Source organism: Octopus bimaculoides, chromosome 9, assembly GCF_046866305.1.
Source record: "Octopus bimaculoides isolate indiv1 chromosome 9, ASM4686630v1, whole genome shotgun sequence".
In the NCBI taxonomy this organism is placed as follows: domain Eukaryota; kingdom Metazoa; phylum Mollusca; class Cephalopoda; order Octopoda; family Octopodidae; genus Octopus; species Octopus bimaculoides.
The window spans coordinates 40,851,056-40,871,700 of NC_142936.1; positions in this window are offsets into that span (position 1 = coordinate 40,851,056).

Below are 20,645 nucleotides of genomic sequence, written 5' to 3' on the forward strand. Positions count from 1 at the left end.
TTAGTGGTATCGTGTTTTTCTTTCAGTGTTGTTGAATGACCTATAGGTATTGGCGCATACATGATGGTATTATGAAGCAAAACACATTTGAAACTACGGCTTGAACTATCAATGAACAATCTCTATTCATCAAGATCGTATTTGTGGACGCCTAGTCGAAGAAGAACACTCTCAACGTCATTGAAATGAACAAGCAAGTGTTCTCATTAAAGAATGGTACAAATTCGGCATCCCTACATCGATAGAATATTACCTTTGTGCCTTTTGCTAACAGGTGTTGTTCGTTGGGCCAAGAAGCCAAACGTTCTGCTGATTCTTTGCTTAGATTTAAGTCTCGAACCGAATCATTCAGCTCATTTTGGTTAAACGGCTCTGACATGGTTTCGGAAACATAGTCAGGATTGTTTTAACTGTGTCTCTCATTTACATCAGTATCAAACTCATCATTTTCAACAAGTTTCAACAAGTTTTTGTGAAAAACTGTGATTGGCAAATCATCTGAATGTGGCACTGGTCGAATAGCGGAATGAAGACTAAGATAGACGACAGATCTGCGTTTCTTTTAGTTCAGTCCGGCAACACTGATTGAGCAGAAATAACATCCGTCAGAGTGGTTCTTATGCTCACGCCAGATCATAGGAATGGCAAATCTCAGCGGTTTTCGGATACCCGAAGTCTACTGTCTCATGTGTTGCAAATATATCTTGCAAACAATGTGAGGGGCCCATGATTCATCCTGATTACCAAGCTTGATCACTAAGCCATCGTGCTTACTCGTGAAAGTAAGCACGATAGGCTTTTTTGTAAAAGTCAGATATCGGTTTCCTGTTGGCTTTCGGTGTGAACTCGCCGCATGTATAGCAAAATAAGTTGGGATCATTTTTGCATCCTCTCGTTGAAGCCATGTCATTTGATATCTATCTCTATGATTAAAAAAGAACATGAGTTGGTTGAGCATTTACACTACTCTTTGCGTGTTTATATTTAGGTAATTTGATCTTTCCTAACGTCCTACGGAAAGACTAGTAAAACTGTCAATAGCAAAAGACGGAAAGAGTTGTTACGCTGATTCTACTTCGTATCTTCGTAATCCCGCGTGGGGAGTAGATGTTATGGTGAAACCATTTTCATAATGTTCATCATGTACAATGGAATAGGTGCATTCAACTGGGATGTCTTTAGTTAGAGTTTTTTTTCCAAATGTGAAACAAAAAGCTCTTAATGTGTTCGGTTGCCTTCCGTATTGAAGGGATAAAAGCGACGAGATAAATTTATGAATAACAAACAGAAGGTTTTAGGGTTTCCTTTTTTTAATGTCACCTTCATTATCAGGTTTACTAAAGTATATTATTGGTAAAGTTTATCAGTTAATTTAAATTTTGGCAATAAATTGGAAAATTCGGTACTTCTATTTTAAAAGGCTTGGCTCAAAACACTTTTTTTCTTATAATAATAGTTTATTTCAAGTGGCTGACATAAATTGCTCGGCCTACATGAAAATTCAAGATCGTAAATTGATCTTCTTTCCCAAAATGAGCAATTTCAGTACAGCAAAAACGGTAGCTAACCATGAAAAACTAAGATCATTTTCGGAATCAGCACCATCAAATTAGCTAAAAAAAAACGTGTTCATGTGTGTATGCGTAAGTATAAATATTTGCATTAATGTACGACATATTTTGATATATTCACATACGCAAAGCGAAGTCTATCTACTTCTGACATTTAGCAAACAAATTGAGCTGATTATTTATTTTTAAAATTAATTTAAGCACTTCATATAGACTACCTTTGACATAAACAATAATCTCTTTTCAACAATAGCAAACACTTATTGAAATGTCCATTCTAACTTCTCTCTTCCTCTCTCAAAACACATCTGTCTCTTCATTTGCTTTATATCTTCTCATTCTTCGTGTGCGCTAAACTGATGCTCTGCCCATCTCTATAAATTCTATAACACTCTTTCTTACCTGTATACTCATTTACCTCAGTACGCTCTCTGATTACACTGTGTTACAGGATGTTTGTCCTTGGTTAGCAACTGTTATTTCCTATTTGCTTATCCCGAAAAAATATGAAAATGGCTAATATTTCACTAACAATTTGCACATATAGAATCAAATCTTTAGAGTCACTTTGACAATCTACGATGAAATTCAGAAAATTAGATTTCGAAACAAGGTTCTATTTCATGATAATGCTGTTTCTGTTTTTTTTTTTTTTTTTACCAGCTGATTCTTCATTGAATATGCCACTTACAGCATTCTAACCCTTATCTATAACACTCTATCTATAGACAATGCTTTCTTCCGTTTTAAGAAGCTAAGATATGATATAAAAAGATTTCGCTGTTTTGTGCAGTTTGTTTGGTTAGAAATGCAACAGCTATTTTTCTTGTTTCGATTTGTTCAACGATATAATAGGAGATTCCAATCTTTTTTTTTATGAACGTCAGTGTCCAATGCATATGAAATTTATATTCCCATCCCCATGGCTATGATAATGTGGCGAAAATATTGCAAGGCTCGCCGCCTAGCCATCGTCACTACATTTCGGACTGATTCCATCACTTCTAGGACAGAATCGTTCTTTCTACGGGTCACACAATTGTTCTGTAACTATTGCCCGTAGAGTGTCATCTTGAAAGTCCTCTGTCGCTTGTGCCAGCCAACCATATGGTTCATGCTTTACATCTATAAAATGCTACTGGCCAAACTAGGATTTTGGAAGGTTATTTCTTTTTCTGAGGGAGCAGTTTTTCCATATTGCTTTGAATAATCACAGGGTTGATTTTCCTGCATTAAGTCTTCCACTGATTTCCTGATCGCAATATGTTGTCTGATCAAACATGAAGACTAAGTTCTTGAATTTGAAAACCTGGCCTTATGTGTTCCTTGACTAAACACACTATGGCAGACTATTCTGGTTCCCAAGCAGACTCGCTGACTTTGTGTCTTTTTGTTCATTAGTTTCTTGACTTAGTTTGACAGCAATCTCTAGGGCTCAGTTGGTGAGGAAGCTATTAGAAGGTTGTCATCAGGAAGGCTATTTATTCTCCTTTGCATTATCAAACAGCATCACGAAATACTACACGGATATGACAGCCCATGACTTGAAGGGATGATACACCTTACACACGCCGCTCTTCAGATGTAGGAACAGGGGAAAACTCATCCCTCTTTCGCCTTTTATCTGGAGACTTGATAAAGCCCCATCCTTACTCTATGAAAAACGGCACGTACTCCAGCAGTCCGCAGTATCCATCAACAGGAGAACCAACCTATTTTAATGTTGCAGCCAGAGGTACACTCTGTTAATAAACTTTAAGCCTCTGATAACTTGTATATACCAGCTTTGGCTTAAATATATACATTACCCTGGTTTCTCAAAGTATATATTCAAAACAGTAGAGTTTAACAGTTTTAAACTTATTCCAGTACGACCAGTCATGCTGAGCAGAAAAATCTATTTATGATGTCAATAGTTTTCTTTTGATTTATTTTTCGGTTTTGAAATATAAATCAATATAAATTTAGATAAACATGTAATGATATATTTTCACATATTAATATATGACGAGAGTATAATTTGTTATATTGTTTTGGTTCATTAAGTTGAATTGTTACTGTATTTATTTATAGATTCTAAAGGTCTTAGTAATCTCATTTTCGTAGTTTAGTTGTCCGTCGTTTTATGCGAGTCACCTTCGAAGTTGAAACCGTGAAACCGCAGGAGATGCGTTTAAAATAAATCAATAACAAAAAACACAAACAAGTTTTTAATTTGAAATATTAATGAATACGATAATTATATGTGTATGTGTTTGCTTTGTCCACGTTTGTTTTTACAAAAGAACTTTTGTTGTTTACTTTGTGTCACTAAATCCTGTGTCTTAACGATTCGAAAACAGTTACTTGATGCATTTCATTACAATAATAAAGTGATTCAATCCTCAGATACACCGAATTCACAAACTGATTTTTTTCTTTTTCCTTCCCACCACCTTTGTTATAAAAATATTCCTTGGCCATTTTCTTTCAGGATAGGCTTGTTTTGTCAGTATTAAATATGTTTGCTTCCCAACCACAAGGTTCCGGTTCAGTTACACTGCGTGGTTCCTTGGGCAGGTGTATCTTCTGCTATAGCCTCGAGTCGACCAAACCCTCGTGAGTAGATTTGGTAGATGGAAACTAAAATAATAGCATCCTATGGGAGTGTGTGTGTGCCTTTGTGTCCGTGTTTGTCCCCACCACAGCTTAGACAACCGGTGTTGGCGTGTTTGCGTCCCCGTAGCATAGTGGTTCGTCAAAAGAGACGGATAGAGTAAGTACTAATTTTAAAAACTACTAAAGTTTCTGAAGGGGGTGCCCTAGCATGGCCACAGTCAACTAACTGAAACAAGTAAGAGAAAAAAAAAAAGAAGACTTTGGAACTTCCTATTATTTTTGCCAATTATGGCGCAAATTCTTTTACCATTTAATCCACTTAAGTTATGCAATTTGATATTCTGGAAAAAACACTGTGAAATTTCAAACCATCTTTTACTGCGCAGCTTTTTATCGTAAAGCAAAATTATCTATATCAAATCCTTTTGCGGATTTGTCTTCGATGCAATAATTGTATGCATCAGAATGAGCATAATCACAGTCTTTTAAAGGGCCTATGATTATCCCGGGTCCGATTTTTACTTCGTTTCATTTAAATGTTTAAACATTTGCTCTGTTTATAGAAAACTCTTGTTGAGAAGCCATGAGAGCCACTGTGTAGGACTACATTAGGGCATTTACAATTATTATTATTATTGTTATGATTATTATGAATGTTGTTATCACTGTTGTTATTATTATTATTATTATTAAGGGGATGCGCTGGAAAAGCCGTTGGCACGCCGGATAAAAAACTTAGCGGCATTTCCTTCGTGTTTACGTCCTGAGTTCAAATTCCACCAAGGTCGACTTTACCATTCTTCGCTTCGGCGCTGGTGTAATAAACTGCTAGGCTAGTCAAATTTTGAAATGATAATAATTATTACTATTGAGAGTCAGAGCAGTGCATGCCATCAGTGACACGGGTAAAACATATGAAGCCCAGCATACCCATCATGATTACCTGTCTGATAAAAGTACACGAAGTACATGCATCACAACCATATGTGCGCGACATGGTGATTTCTTATCAAGATAAAGAGGGCATGACCTTGCAAGTGGGGCCCAGTTAAAATTTTCTTCACGTCGAGTAGCCCATCCCAATCAAAAGGTCCCTGAATTAGGGTTGTTTAAGAATGTTTAACGAAACACTCATATTTCCAAAGGGGAATTATCTAAACTCCAACGAATTCCTTTCAACACATGACTATGATGCTCCCCTACTACTTCTGCTCGTGATAAGAAATACACATATCGTCAGCCATTAAGGCACATGCTCAACTGTTTAAGGTCAAACAACTGACAAGCAAATCTGTAGTATTGAACAGAATATTTACTGTACCCCATCTTTTATACCAAGGCAAAATAAGGTACATTATAACATTTCCAATCAGTTAAGATCAGAAACTATGAAAGCCACTGCATCAGAGCATTGTTGTTGTTATTATTATTATTATTATGATTATTATTATTATTATTATTATTATTATTATTATTATTATTATTATTATTATTATTGAGTGAGAGAGCAGTGCATGCCATCAAAGTGAGACTGGGGTAAAATATACAAAGCCCAATATACCCATCGTGACTACTCGTCTGATAAGGGCACATTAGGCACATGCATCACAACTATATGTGCGCGACATGGTGATCTCATATCAAGATAAACAGCGCATGACCTCGCAGGTGGGGCCCAGTTAGAATTTTTTTCAGGTCGAGTAGCCCATCCCGCTCAAAAGGTCCCTGAATAAGGTTTGTTTAGGGATATTGAACGAAACACCCATGTTTCCAAAGGTGAATTATCCAAACCCCAAAGAATTCCTCTCAGAAAATGGCTATGATACTCCCCCACTACTTCTCCTCGTGATCAGAGATGCACATATCGTCAGCCACCAAGGGACATGCTCAACTGGTTAAGGTCAAACAACTGACAAGCAAATCTGGTATTAAGCAGAATATTTGCTGTAGCCCATCTTTTATACCAAGACAAAACAACGTACATGATAACACTTCCAATCAATTATGATCAGAAGCCATGAGAGCCACTGCCTGGTACTGCATCAGAGCATTTATTATTATTATTATTATTATTATTATTATTATTATTATTATTATTATGTGATGAATACTCACACCTTATTTTGCTGGGTATGATGGAAAGTATCAGCTGTTCACAGTCAGCAAGTTAAAGTGACACTTGTTTACTGGTAGTTGAGTGTTGATACTTCCATGTATCATCATCATCATCATCATCATCATCATCATCATCATCATCATCATCATCATCATCATCATCATCATCATCATCATCATTCAGTAGTCTTATTTTTATCACGTGCCTTCACTGCACTACTAACAGCAGCTCTGTGTGTTTTGGGTATGTGCTGAGGTTTGTTGTGATGCTTGTATTGTTACTGTATTGAAAGTGTTTTACGTAGGATGTGGTGGTGCCTAGTAGTGCTATTGTCCGTATGTTATATATATCTGTAAGTCCTGGTGTTTTTGTTATGTATTTGTCTGAATATTTTTTTTACCATACCTAATGAGACTATTATGACAGGAATTGTATCTGTTTTTAGACTCCACATTCGAGTTACCTCTATTTCCAGGTCTTTGTATTTTGAAAGTTTCTCCATTTCTTTTAGAGAAACGTTGTCATCTGTTGGTATTGATACATCGATAGGAAAGCATTGTTTTTCTTCATGATCTTTAACAACTATATCCGGCCTATTGGCCTAAATTTCTCTATCTATGTGTATTGGCATATCCCATAGTATGGTTGCTTTCTCATTTTCCGTGACCTTTTCTGGCGTGTGCCTATACCATATTTTTTCTGTTGTTATTCCATAGTGTTGGCATAGCTTCCAGTACATATACGTCCCAACTCTATCGTTTGTGGATATATTCCTTCTTAGCCAGGACTGCGCAACCAGTGACAATATGGTTTATTGTTTCTTCCCCATCTCCGCATATTCTGAAGTTACATGTTATGTTTTCTTTTCATTATAAGTTTTTGACAATTTCTGGTGGGGAAGCTTTGTTTTTTTTGCTGCAATTAAAAATCCTTCAGTCTCTGCTTTGTGTCCTGAGTTTCTCAGCCATTTTGGCGATTTTGCTTTGTCTATTTTCTTTGCGTTTAGTTTAACCCAGTATTTGCCACGAAGTGGCTTTTCTTGCCATCGTTTTATCATGATCCGTTGCTGCTTCACTTTTAGTTTGTATTACAGTTGTTTTACAACCTTTTTTGTTTCTTCTTTTTCTTCATAATTGTTAGGAACTATGACTTCTTTTTTGTATTTGTCAGCTTCCTTAAAGACTGAAACCATTTTTGATTTGTTCGTATTTTTGTGACTATTTGTATTTGTTTTCCTTGCTTCTGAAGGAGGTATTTCTGTAGTCCTACGGTGGTTATTTTGTAATAGTTTTCTAGCTGTATAAGTCCCTACAACCTTCTATGCGTTGTATATATAACCTTTTTACCTCAGATTTTGGATAGGGCATCCTAAATCCTGTCATTACTTTTCTTGTTTTCCTGTCTATTTTGATTAGTTCATTTACTGGCCAGTTAAGAATATTGTAACTATCTAGTGTGATGTTGCTACTTTTTACTAGTTTCCCTCTTTTCAAGGTTGCTTTGGCACATTTTTCTAAGCCAAATTTAATGTTTATTTCTTTGGTAATTCCATGGACTGTCTGTAGTAAAGTTTTCAGCTGTTTATCATTTGTAGCGTAGTTTTAAGTCATCGATATATAAGAGATTGCTGATTGTTTTGCCGTAACAGTTGTATCTACACTCATTTCTGTTTAGCATGTCAGATAAAAGTGTCACTGACAAGCAGAAAAGGAGTAAAGAGAGCGTGTCTCCCCTCCCTGGAATATTCTTCTTCTAATGGGGGTGGCTTTTTACTTTTATAGTTCCTCTTTTATCTGGAGCTGTAGCACTGTCTGCCATTTATTCATGGAATGTTTTATATATTTTATGACTATTGGTGCTACCCTGTTCATGGCTAGTGTTTCTAGGATCCATGTGTGGGGAATACTATTAAAAACTTTTCGGTAATTGATCCAGGCCATACTTAGACTCTTCTTCTTTCTACCGCTGTCTTCAGTTATAGATTCATTGATCATTAGCTGATCTTTACTGTCGTATGAGCCCTTGCAGCATCCCTTTTGTTCTTCTGGAAACAGGTTGTTTTTTTCCACATGCTTGCTCGTTTTTTGCGATATTATTGCAGTAAAGGCTTTGTAAATTGTAGGGAGACAAGTTATTGGTCTATAATTTTGTGTGTTTGGGAATTAGGATTATTTTCTCTTCCGTGAGCCATTCAGGCTTTGTCTCTGGCTCTGCTAGTATGTCATGAAATTTCTCAGCCAGCTGTTTATGTGTTCCTGTCAGATATTTAAACCAGAAATTGAGGATCTTATCGTGCCTGGCTGCGTTCCAGTTGTTAATTTTTGCAGTGCCTACGAGACCTCTTCAGTTGTTATAGGGGTCCAACGTTGTTCCGGTGCTGAGTTCGTTGTTTTGATAGACCTTTTCTGTGGTTGTTTCTTCGTCGACCATATCTCTTTCTTCCACTTCTTCTGCTGTTGGTGCTGCATTGATGTCTATTCTATTTTATTATCATTATTATCAAGTGAGAGACCAGCGCATGTAATCAAAGTGACAGCTTCTAACGCTGGGGATGTACTATGGTGCCAGCTGTACACTACCAGTGAACTAAGGTAACACCCTTTATTTTTCGAGCACCATCCGGAGTATTCGAGCGGTTCCAAGCAGTGTTGTTTTCTGCAAGTGCTCCACCCTTATTGCAGTCCCACTTTCTTCCATGTACTTCTCAAGTTTTCTGGAGGCAGAATAGTGACAGAGCTATTTTGCAAGCCCACGTCATCCCACATTTATCTCCACCGCCGCTCCGATCATCCACATCATCTTATTCGGTCAAATCCGAAGTCCCAATTTTTGAGGATAAAACGGATTTGTACTGACATAAAGTGATTACTGGAAACATGCAAATGCTTTTGTATGTCATTATGTCAAACGAGGTTACAGTGAATCACGTTTAAAGGAAATAGCAAGTGAAATTGCTAAGATTAGCAAAGATAGTCAAACCTACACGCATAATTTTAGCAAACAAAATACAACAGATGACAGAATTCCTTTCGTGATTAGCTGGCACCGAGGTTTCGCTGGCATTTCAAAAGTGTTACATGAAAGTTACCAACATGTGGCGAAAACATAACCTAGTTTCAAACAGATATTTCCTCAGCCGCCCATTGTAGCCTTTCGACGGAATAAGAACATAAGAGAATTATTGACCTCTATATCTGACTCCAAGAAAGCGAACATTGGAGTATCTGCACGCTGTACCTTAAAGCACAGCCGCAAGAGAGGTAAGCCCTGTTCATTATGCAGCAACATGAGTGAAGTGAGTTCCATCAGAAATCATAACAGAAATGTTATGATTTATACAGAAGGTGGAACATGTAAAGATTCCAATTTAGTGTACGCTGCAGAATGCATGAAACACAACTTAATTTATGTTGGTTGTACAACGGAACGATTAAACAAAAGGTTCGACGTCAGGCACAAGAACAGTAGTTCAACAGAACTTGCTGAACATTTCGTTTCAAGCGGCTGCAATTTTGAAGCAGACTTGAAAGTGCATATTCTCAAAAAATATTCTGAATCTACCCCACATTCACTTCTCAGAATGTATGAGAAATATGTTTGCGGGTGGGTTATTAACATCACGCCCTGGAGGAATGAATAAGATGACATGAGAATATCATCAAATTTATACAAAACTTTGATTGAATAGTCTTCTTTTTCTCTTTTTCTTTCCTTTTTTCTGTCGTCTTCATTTTTCTATTTTTTTCTTTCTTTCCGCCTGTTATAAAACTTAAAAGCTGGTGATGTCATTCCATCAACGTATGGACGTTGGTTGCTCTCTTTTATAGTTTACGTTTAAATTTCTGTAATTTTTAATTTTTAATCACCTCTTATTTTGAACTTGACAAAGACAGACGTACTGTTGAAATATTGTTCAAATAAAATATCTATACAATCGAATCGCACTCTTCGTCTTTGACTATTTGCCTTCGTGAAGAGTTACGTCAATCCTTTTAGAAATATAATATATTATCATTATTATTATTATTATTATTATTATCTTTGCACAGTTTCTAACGCTGGAGATGTACTATAGTGCCAGCTGTTCACTACCAGTGAACTAAGGTAACACCCCTTATTTTTCGAGCACCATCCGGAGTACTCGAGCGGTTCCAAGCAGTGTTGTTTTCTGCAAGTGCTCCACCCTTATTGCAGCCCCTATTTCTTCCATGTACTTATCAAGATTTTTACCCACTGTTCCCAGGGCTCCGACAATTATTTGTACAACTACCAACTTTTTCATCGACCACAACTGCTTAACCTCCCAAACTAACCTGTCATATCTTCTGACTTTTCTTTCTTCATTATCGCATACCTTGTTGTCAGGTAGGCATGCTATATCTATGATCTAGCATAGTTTGCTTTCTTTCTTAATTAACACTATATCTGGCTTCCTACTCTCTATCTCATGGTCGCACTGAATCATAAAATCCCATAAGATATTTGCATTATCATTTTCGATGATGCCTTCGGGTTTATGTTCGTACCACGTTTTTGCTCTTTCAAGTCCACACTTGTTGCAAAGTGTCCAATGGACAAGCCTTACTATATTGTCATGACGTCTCATATTCTTTCTGGGCTAGTGGCGTAAATTGAATGGTAATATGCCATACGGTTTCATCATTTTGTCTACAAATTCTGCCGTTAATACTTTCTGATGTGTTGTCCATTCTGTATTTGATGTAATTCGTTCTTCGTTCTTGCTCTTGGGAAGCACATGTAAGAGTCTCCGTTTCCAGCTTTAAATCACTTTTAGTCATCCATAGCCAACTTTTCTCTGTGTGTGCCTTATTTTCAACATCTCTATGAAATTGTCCATGCATTCTTTTCTTTATCCATATATTTTCAGTTTCATTTATTCTCAAGTGCTTGCACAGTACTTTATCTTTGCAATCTTCCATCCTACCCAAGCCTGACCTTCTTACTTCCAATAATAGTAATTCTGTGGCATTTTTTACATACCATGCTATGTTGTCTTCTTCTGCTCTAACCTGTGTTCGCATTCAATCAGTCTTCTTCCCCCCTCTTATTCTTGGTACATACAGTCTGTCTGTGTCAATTTTTGGGTGGAGTATCCCACATCTAATTAGCAACTTCCTTGTCCGTTTAATTTCGACTTAAGGATCAGTCTCAGTCTGCACGAGTACTCCACCTTAAATTGTTTCTATCATTTCCTTCTCTATCAATTTATTCGTTTCCAAAATCTCCAAGTACTTATAGCCCGTCTCTTCTATGTACTTCATAACCTTTCCCGACGGTATCGCTATCCCGTCGATACATTTAATTTTGCTTATCTTCAAGACTAACACACCACACTTTTTCAGTCGGAACTCCATTTCGATATCGGCACTGGAAGTAGACACCGTATCAACGAGGGAACTGACATGGGATTCATCTTTACCATAGAGTTTGACGTCACCCATGAATAACAAGTGGTTGACATTTTGCTGGCGGCTTTTGAATACATACCCAACTTTTGCTTTCCTCAGGACCAGTGTTAGTAGTATCATGCACATTACAAAGATCAGTGGGGACAGGCAGTCCCCTTGGATGATGCATACTACTACTACTACTACTACTACTACTACTAATACTACTACTACTACTACTACTACTACTACTACTACTACTGTTGTCATTATTAAGACTATTTCACGCTATATTGATTAAGAGGGATGCTGTCGTGTAATTTGTCGGAAACAGCAATCCTCAAATCTCAAGAATATTTCTTAGAATGCTTACAGAATACAGGATCGCACTCTTCTGCATATCGACAATGCCAGTTTCAATTCCAATATATTCCAGTCTCTTAATGCACCAATTACCATAGAGTTATTTGTCATCTTAGACTTCCTCCTCTACTCTCTAGTTAGGTTCTGATATTACTCAATTTTCTCAGTTTCTTAAGCATCCCCTCTTTTATCATACTGAATTGCAAAATCTACGATCTTAGGCTGCTTGTTTTAATTATTTTTTTACACTCATATATTGTCTTTTTGTTTCTATAGTTTGGTCACTTTTATGGAGGAACCATATAAAATCCTGTAATCATTCTTTATCCCAACCTCTAGCTCGTTTTCACACCACTTTTCTACCATTTTGAATCCATACCCTCGGCTAACCTATCAATGCACTCGTTTAAATATACAATCATGTCTGTGCTTAAAAACTTCCTGTGTTAGCTTATTGCGTTCACTTAAGTGACGGTTAGTATTATCGTCTTCTTTCCTACAGGTTCTGCGTTTGCTCTCTGACAGTTTTTTTTTCGTTAATCAAGCGACTAATAATTAGTATTTCTGTTTTTCGCTTCAGTTTTCTGTCTGTCAAACAAACCAGCATCTTCCATTTGTTTCAAAGGAATCTTTCTCATTCATTATGCAGATAACCAGAAGTAGCAGCAAATACTGAATAAAATTATAAAACTCTGAAATGAGTTTAAGATTTTAATGAAACCTTACGGAATTTAGATCTGTTTTTATTTTCATTTAGAAAATGCAATATTCTAAAATCACTTTCAGCCAGTATAGTTAGAAAATTAATAGTTATAATTGGCATCTAGATATAATAGTTGTGATTAGTTACATCGAAAATGATTATAGCTGGCAGTATTAATTGGTTGGTATTCTTGTTGCTTTTGTATATTTTGTTTCTGTAAAAAACAGTTTATTTAAGCGTTTTGTGTTCTTGAAAAACCAGTCACGATTTCATTCTGAAGCAATGATGCAATATAAGATACTGGGAATGGATTACCATTTCCTTCTCCATACCAGTCTTCTTAATTATCCAGTCTCCCTCCTGTTTATATCAGATAGCAGCTGTTCCACCATCGCCCGTCTCAATACCGTAAAATATCCTGTACCATTACAAAGTGTCTTCCTCAAATACACGCTGACAATGATTCACAACCCACTATTTATTTGTCTGACAGGCAAATCTACTAATGAATCAACACTCTCTACATATGTCTATTAAAATTATTTTGATTGATGAAGCCGAAAGGTGTCCGCAACCTTTCTGGTAACAATGAAATTATTGGTGTTTACTTGGAACGTATAAAAAAAATATATGAGCAAGGTTGAGATTGGTGAAGTCTCTGGTCTCAGATTTAGTAATGAGAAACAGAGAATGAGACACGACAGTCTACGTAGATCTACTACGTGTGTATATGCAAGTATGGCATAACTATGAGGAGGTGGCTATAGATATAGCTAAGCTATATTACTATAGATATATTAGACATGTGTAATAAATATGTTTGCTATAGGTATGGCATAAATATATTACTTTAGATATGGTACACATGTGTGCTTACCAGAAGTATGTTATAAATATGTTTGCTATCGATATAGTATACTAGTATACATACATTACTATAGATATGGCATAGATATGTAGTTATTATTTATGCCACACCTATATTTGGTTGCTATGTATATAGTGCGAAGACTCATGCTCAGTGGACAGAGCGTTGGGCTCACAGTCATGAGGTAGTAGGTTGCGACATCACTGGCACCAAGCTGTATCGGTAGCGTGTAGAGGAAAGGCCAGTATGCATGGATGACTTCTGGTTTCCATAAACAACCTTGCCCAGAATTGTGCCTCGGAGCATAAGTTCAATCCCATGGTCATTATTGACCGAAGGGGATCTTTACCCTTTCTATACTTTTTATTTGTTTCAGTCATTTGACTGCGGCCATGCTGGAGCACCGTCTTTTAGTCGAACAAATCGACTCCAGGATTTATTTTTTTGTAAGCCTTGTACTTATTTTATCGTACTCTTTCACCGAACCGCTAAGTTACAGGGACGTAAACACCAACATCGGTTGTCATGCGATGGTAGAGGGACACAAACACAGAGACATAAACATATACATATATATATACGACGAGCTTCTTTCAATTTCCGTCTTTCAAATCCACTCACAAGGCATTCTGGTAACAATGAAATTATTGGTGTTTACTTGGAACGTATAAAAAAATATATGAGCAGAGTTGAGATTAGTGAAGTAGGCTTTGGTAGAAGACAGTTGCCCAAGGTGCCACGCAGTGGGACTGAACTTGGAACCATGTGGTTGGTAAGCAAGCTGCTCACCACACAAGCAGCTTACTACATAGATACTCCTACGCCTATATATATATATATATATATATATATATATATATATATATATATATACATACACACACACACACACACACACACACACACACACATATATATATAGTATAGACGTGTTCGTTACAGACATGCTATAGGCTTGTTACAATAGTTATGTCGTAGTCCTGTGGTTGCTATAAATATAAGACAGATCTATTGCTAAACGTGTTCATTATTTACAATGGACGAACAAGTGTCCTCACCTTGTTCGTTGCTACGACAACTCTCCAGCTTTTATCAGAAGTTCTGGTGGAATTTCGAACCCACCTTTTTCTTTGAACTCAGAATCCGAGAGCTAATAGCCCACGCTCTTTTTCACTATGCTCGTAAACAATTATAGAGTGAATATTGGGGCTTATAAACCTAATATTTATCTTTTCTTAATACCGTACCGGTTCCCATATTACATTCATATCTGCACTAGGTCTGCTTAGGAGATTATTGTATCCTAACATTTGTGCTGCCTCTTTTAACTTTCGTATTTTCCAGTGGTGTTCTCTTTCTATCATTTTAACTTTATCCCACTGGGGCAGTAGTCTCCATTTTTCTATACATAATCAGCTATACCCAATTTTTCAATATCCCTTCGTATCACAGCTTTACGATGTTCTTCTTCACTTACTTTAAGGTGGCAGCATGTTTTTCCTTTGTATACCCTACGCAACTGTATGGGATGGAGTACACGCAGTGTTTGGTCATATTCTTTTCTATGGCTGGTTTTACTCGGAGGAGATATTTGCGAAGTGTTGTACTACTTCAGAATACTTCTCTGATGTCATATGGATCGCATATCTTTTGTATCTTTTCCGAGAGGCCTTTGACATAGGGTAAACAGACTGTGACGCGTTTATGGGTTTCATCCTCTCTCCACTTCCTAACTGGAGTGGTTAGTATGTTTTCTGAGTAGTTGTTGCACAGTAGATTATTTCTTAGCCTGATCATTTCTTCGTGGTGAGTATCTGGATCGCTACTTATAGCCTTGCTCAATGTTTTAGGCACTCTTTATACTGTATGGATGGTGAGAATTGAAGTTGCGGTATTGTCCAGTGTAGGTTGGCTGGCGGTATGTGGATGTCCTGAACTCATACTCAGTGCGTGTTATTAATACATCCATAAATGCCAGCTGATTGTCTTTCTCCTTTTCCATTGAGAACTGTATGGATGGCTTTATTGACTTCATGATCTAGAAGTACTTGGACATACTCCTGGTGGGGCCAGAGTATAAAGGTGTCATCAACATATTGAAGCCATAAGGTTGGTTTGAGTGGTGCTGATCCTAAAGCCAAATTCTCAAAGGAATGAGAGCAGAGTACCCCATTAGTCAAATAAAGAATTGGATTCGAAATTCCATCAGAACACCTGACGAAGGCTGGAGAGTACATCAGCTGAAATGTTGTTGTAACAACAAACAAGGTGGGGACACACATCCGTCCATTGTAAATAATGTGCATAGTTCCTCATCTCAAAAATATAGAACAGTCGTATGTAGTTGCTGATTGATGTACATATAACATTAATATCTTACAACAGATATGTAATAGATATGCAATCGTTCATCAATGAAAGTAAGATGCAGTTTTTGTAACGAGTGAAGTATTTTAGCAGTGTGCTATTTATTAGCATGCAAGATACAGTGACATATGTATGTTTTGTGTTCTGTTTATTGATTGATTCTCTGCCTTGATGAATGAAACTGTTCTCACATTTTCGTTTCAAGATGCTATCGTCTTATCTATTACATGTAGTAATGCAGGTCTGACGAGTGATGACGGTTTTAGTGTGCAGTGGACGATGGAAGTGGTAAAGAAGTGAAGGATTCCATCATCTACATTTTAGTTGATGACTGGTTAAAAGCACCAATGAGTAGTTGATGTCCACAAGAGTATGTTAAACATTACAGATCCTTGGACTACATTTCAGTTGTTAATGTGAATGAAGCAAAGAAATCTTCATGTAATTAGCTGCATCAGTAGTTTGGTGTTCCCCAACACCAAAATATAGATAGGCTCGAACACCACTTTAGTGATCCCCAAAGCCCAAACAATAGATATCTTCTAACACCACACTACCACTGTCCTCGAACGCTGAACAATAGATGTCTTCACCGAAACTGAGACAATGCTGTTAAACTCGAAGCTGCGTTAAGCAGAGCGGGTCTTCCGAATAGAGGATGATTACCTGCACAATATTGTGCTAGATGATGAACTCTACACTTGCAACCGTGGCTGATGTGCACCAAAAGAAAAGGTACAGGAATATCATGAAGAAATCCCTTAGTGTGTGTCACACTTTTCACATTGTTCATCAACGGTGGTCTACTGCAGCCATCAGTTTTTTTCCTCCTTCGAGAATACAAGTAGAGCTATCTTCGAAGACAAAAGCTGATTATAGAAATAGAGTGACACAAATGCACCAAATCCTTTGAGAGAATTTACGAATTTGACTTGCAGCACCTGCGGTCAGGTCTGTCCATCTCGTATTGGCATAGTCAGCTTCCATCAAACCTGCAGTAGACCTGGACATTTTCCTTCATGAATCGTCATTCGTAAAGCCAAATGTATGAGTATGGTGTGAAGTTTTCAGAAAAGTTAATCGATCATTTTGGTTAAATTGCAGTTCGGAACCGATTTCTTTACATCACTGCTGTTATGAGCGAAAACATTATCATATTCACTATTTCTAATAATTTCAATCACGTAGGATAACCAATGATAAATGATGATGCTGTAATTTGCATGAGACTGTGTTACAAATAACGTTTTATTCCTTAGTTTAAGTTCACAAATTTATTAAAGTCAGAAGTCAATGCCTGTCTCCATCTTATAGACCCATTAAGTCAGAGTTTATCCCAGTTTCCGTTGTATTTAAGCGACTGAAGGTATAGGATATACCACTGAATAAGATACCCGTTCACTGTAGAGCTAATTTCCAGCAAGTGCCGGTACTCGTTTTCAGTTGAGTGAACTCAACCAACATAAACTGAAGCACCTTGCTCAAGAACACAACGTACTACACCGATTCAAGAATGGATCCCGTGACTTGACGATTGTGACACCATCATTCAAATTACATCGCTATGCACCTTTCCATATTTATAGAAGATGCAAATTAGTGAGACGTTTTTTTGTCTTTATTGCCAAAAGGTGGTAGTGTTGTGAATTTGATTCTGTTTAGATGCATTAAACTGAAATCGAATCGTAGACTGTTCCTTAAGGCTGTGTGCTACAGTATTTTAAATTTGATTGTGACTTGGAGCCTTATACTTGATAATTTAACATTAGATCCTTCATTTCTGATCACAATAAGTTTTCAGAAATTGCTTGAATTTAGCTCGAACTTTCAATTAAATTCGAGACTTGAAAGGCTTAAATTTTGATTTTCATTTAAATAGCAGCCTTCGGCATTTACCAGAGTTTTGTAGCCAATTTTAGTATGTTAATGATTGTCATTACTAGTTCTGCAGTGCAATGTAAGAAACGCAATAAAGATAACTATTTAGTTTGAAACTGCATCACAATAATTTAGCCCAGAGAAAAAGAAAGCAGTTACTCAACTTGCTAGAAATATCAATCAAATTCCTGCAAATCACACCTAACCGTCTTAATCAAGGAAGGAGACATTGCAGCCCTAGATTTATAAAAAAAAATCCCAGACAGGATGGTCACGACATGAACACCTTTGACCATAGTTCTATTCAATATTTACCGATGCGAGGTTAAGCAACAACTACATTTAATATTAGGTACTGTAAATCGTCAAGTTTGAGTCTTTGATGTATTGGCTATCGTCTGCTTAATTTTCTATATATTTTGTTATCACGTTTATTAAAATAAAACTTTTCACGTTGATACAGAGCCAGTAATTTGATTAATAGACCAAGAAAAACAGAAAACTGATTTTCGTATGTTTATCAATGGGGCTTAAGAGATATAAATAAGCCATGCTACATTGAACTGAGACTTAAAGAACTGACCTGGAAACCGACGCATATCGAAGCACATGGATAAACCAAGTTATTAAATGTTGCAACCATTATGTCGCCTAAGAATGTAGCTGTTGTTGGCCTTAGTGACGGTATTGGAGTACGGAAGAAAATGATAGATGGTCATGTATGATAGTATGAGTTATTGATTTATTTGATAATTAATGAATAATGCAATGACTCCTTGTAAATAATACAAAGAACATTGGAGCCGGCCTTGTAGCAATAAAATATTCAAATATATTTTCATCACGTTCGTCATTTTTTAAAGAGGCTGATGACATTCTTTTCGTGATATATCGTATTGCGATCGATCAATGATTGATGCATACATGATCAATAAATATATACAAAGAACTAAAGCAGATGGCTACCACATATACGTAGTTACTGCACATAAACGTACACAATTACTACCTATATACATGCTGCTATCACAAAGAGGCATTCAACTGTTACACAAATACAGATACACACATACACATGTATACATATATTTATATACATACATACATGCATATATATACACATGTATACATACATACATGCCTACACACACACACACACACACACACACACACTCACACACACACACACACACACACACACACAAACACACACACACACACACATACATGTATGCATGAAAAATATGGTCATCTGAACTCTCAGTTTACAACAAACATCACCTACAACACCTTTGCAGAGCCTATCCTCACGCTCACACCTGGCTTTCTAAATTAATCACTGCAAAAGCTAGCAAGTTGCTCTATGTTACTGGAACCTTTAATGTCAATAGAGATGTAAACAGGCTATATCTTCCGCTCATGGACGGTAGCGGTGGTTTAAATCTGTATAGAAACACGTACTCTGACACTGAAGTGATGTCTGCAGCAGAGGAAAGAGACGAGTAACTATCTTGCCCCAGTTCACTAGCGCGAAAACAGCAGAGTCATTAGAATAGTTAGTGAACTTGAGGAAGCGCATAAAATAAGAAACGAGGCAAATCTCTTCAGTTCATAGGACTTTGGTACGAAAGATTCAAGCAATAGACGGTATAAATCACCGACAAGCTTATGACATCCTCTTTGAAGGCTACCTCTATGCAATTCAAGAGGAAGAGATCCCCATCCAAAACTTGCTGCATAAAAGGTATAAAACATCGACAGGCAACAAATATAGGCTGTGCAAAACTAAAACTAAAGACATCGACCATATTATTGCTAACTGCGAGAGAATGTATGAGAGATAGCATGTTAGCATGAGACATGGTGTAGTGGTTAAAATAATCTGCAACAGAAGAAGAAGAAAACAACAACAGATGAAGTTGACTTTTTTGACACCGATGAATTAAAAGAAAATTAGTGGAACTTAAATACTTGAAATGCCATCATGTTAAAAGATAACCAGCCAGATATTGTTGTGTGAGACCCAACAATATATTTTGAGGAAAACAGTTGTCCTCTGGTTACAAAAATACAAAACAAAGAAAACCGCTTTCGCAGAACCGCTAAGTTACAGTGACATAAACAAACCAATACTGACACCGGTTGTCAAGCGGTGATAAGATGCAAACACAAAGTATTACATGCACACGCACGCACACGCGCACACACACACACACACACACACACACACACACACACACACACACACACATATATATACATACAAACAGACAGACAGACAGATATTGCTGAAGACTTCCTGGCTTAAGAGTCCCGGGAAAGGCCTGGCTGGAGGCTCAACCGCCCGAGTTCTTTTACAGGGCTTAGAAGAACTGAAGAACCGTTGCAATAAGTGCATGAATCTGAAAGGGAAATGTGTTGAATGAAATCATAATAAACTGATCCTCCTGTATTTTCTTTTATCCAAAGTCAGGAACTTTTCAACACCCAATCGAACATTCATACATACATACATACATACATACATACATACATGCATGCATGCATACATATACATACATACATACATATTTCTGAATTAGTAAAACAAATTACTTTAACATCTTCAGTAGAATATACCAAAAGTACATAAATATAAATACATATACATATCTATACAAATAACTCCGTATATATACAAATATATACTTACATACACTTATATAAGAGGCAAATTCAATTATTCATCACAACCGCGTGCGTATTTGATCAAGATAATACCGCAGTAAATATC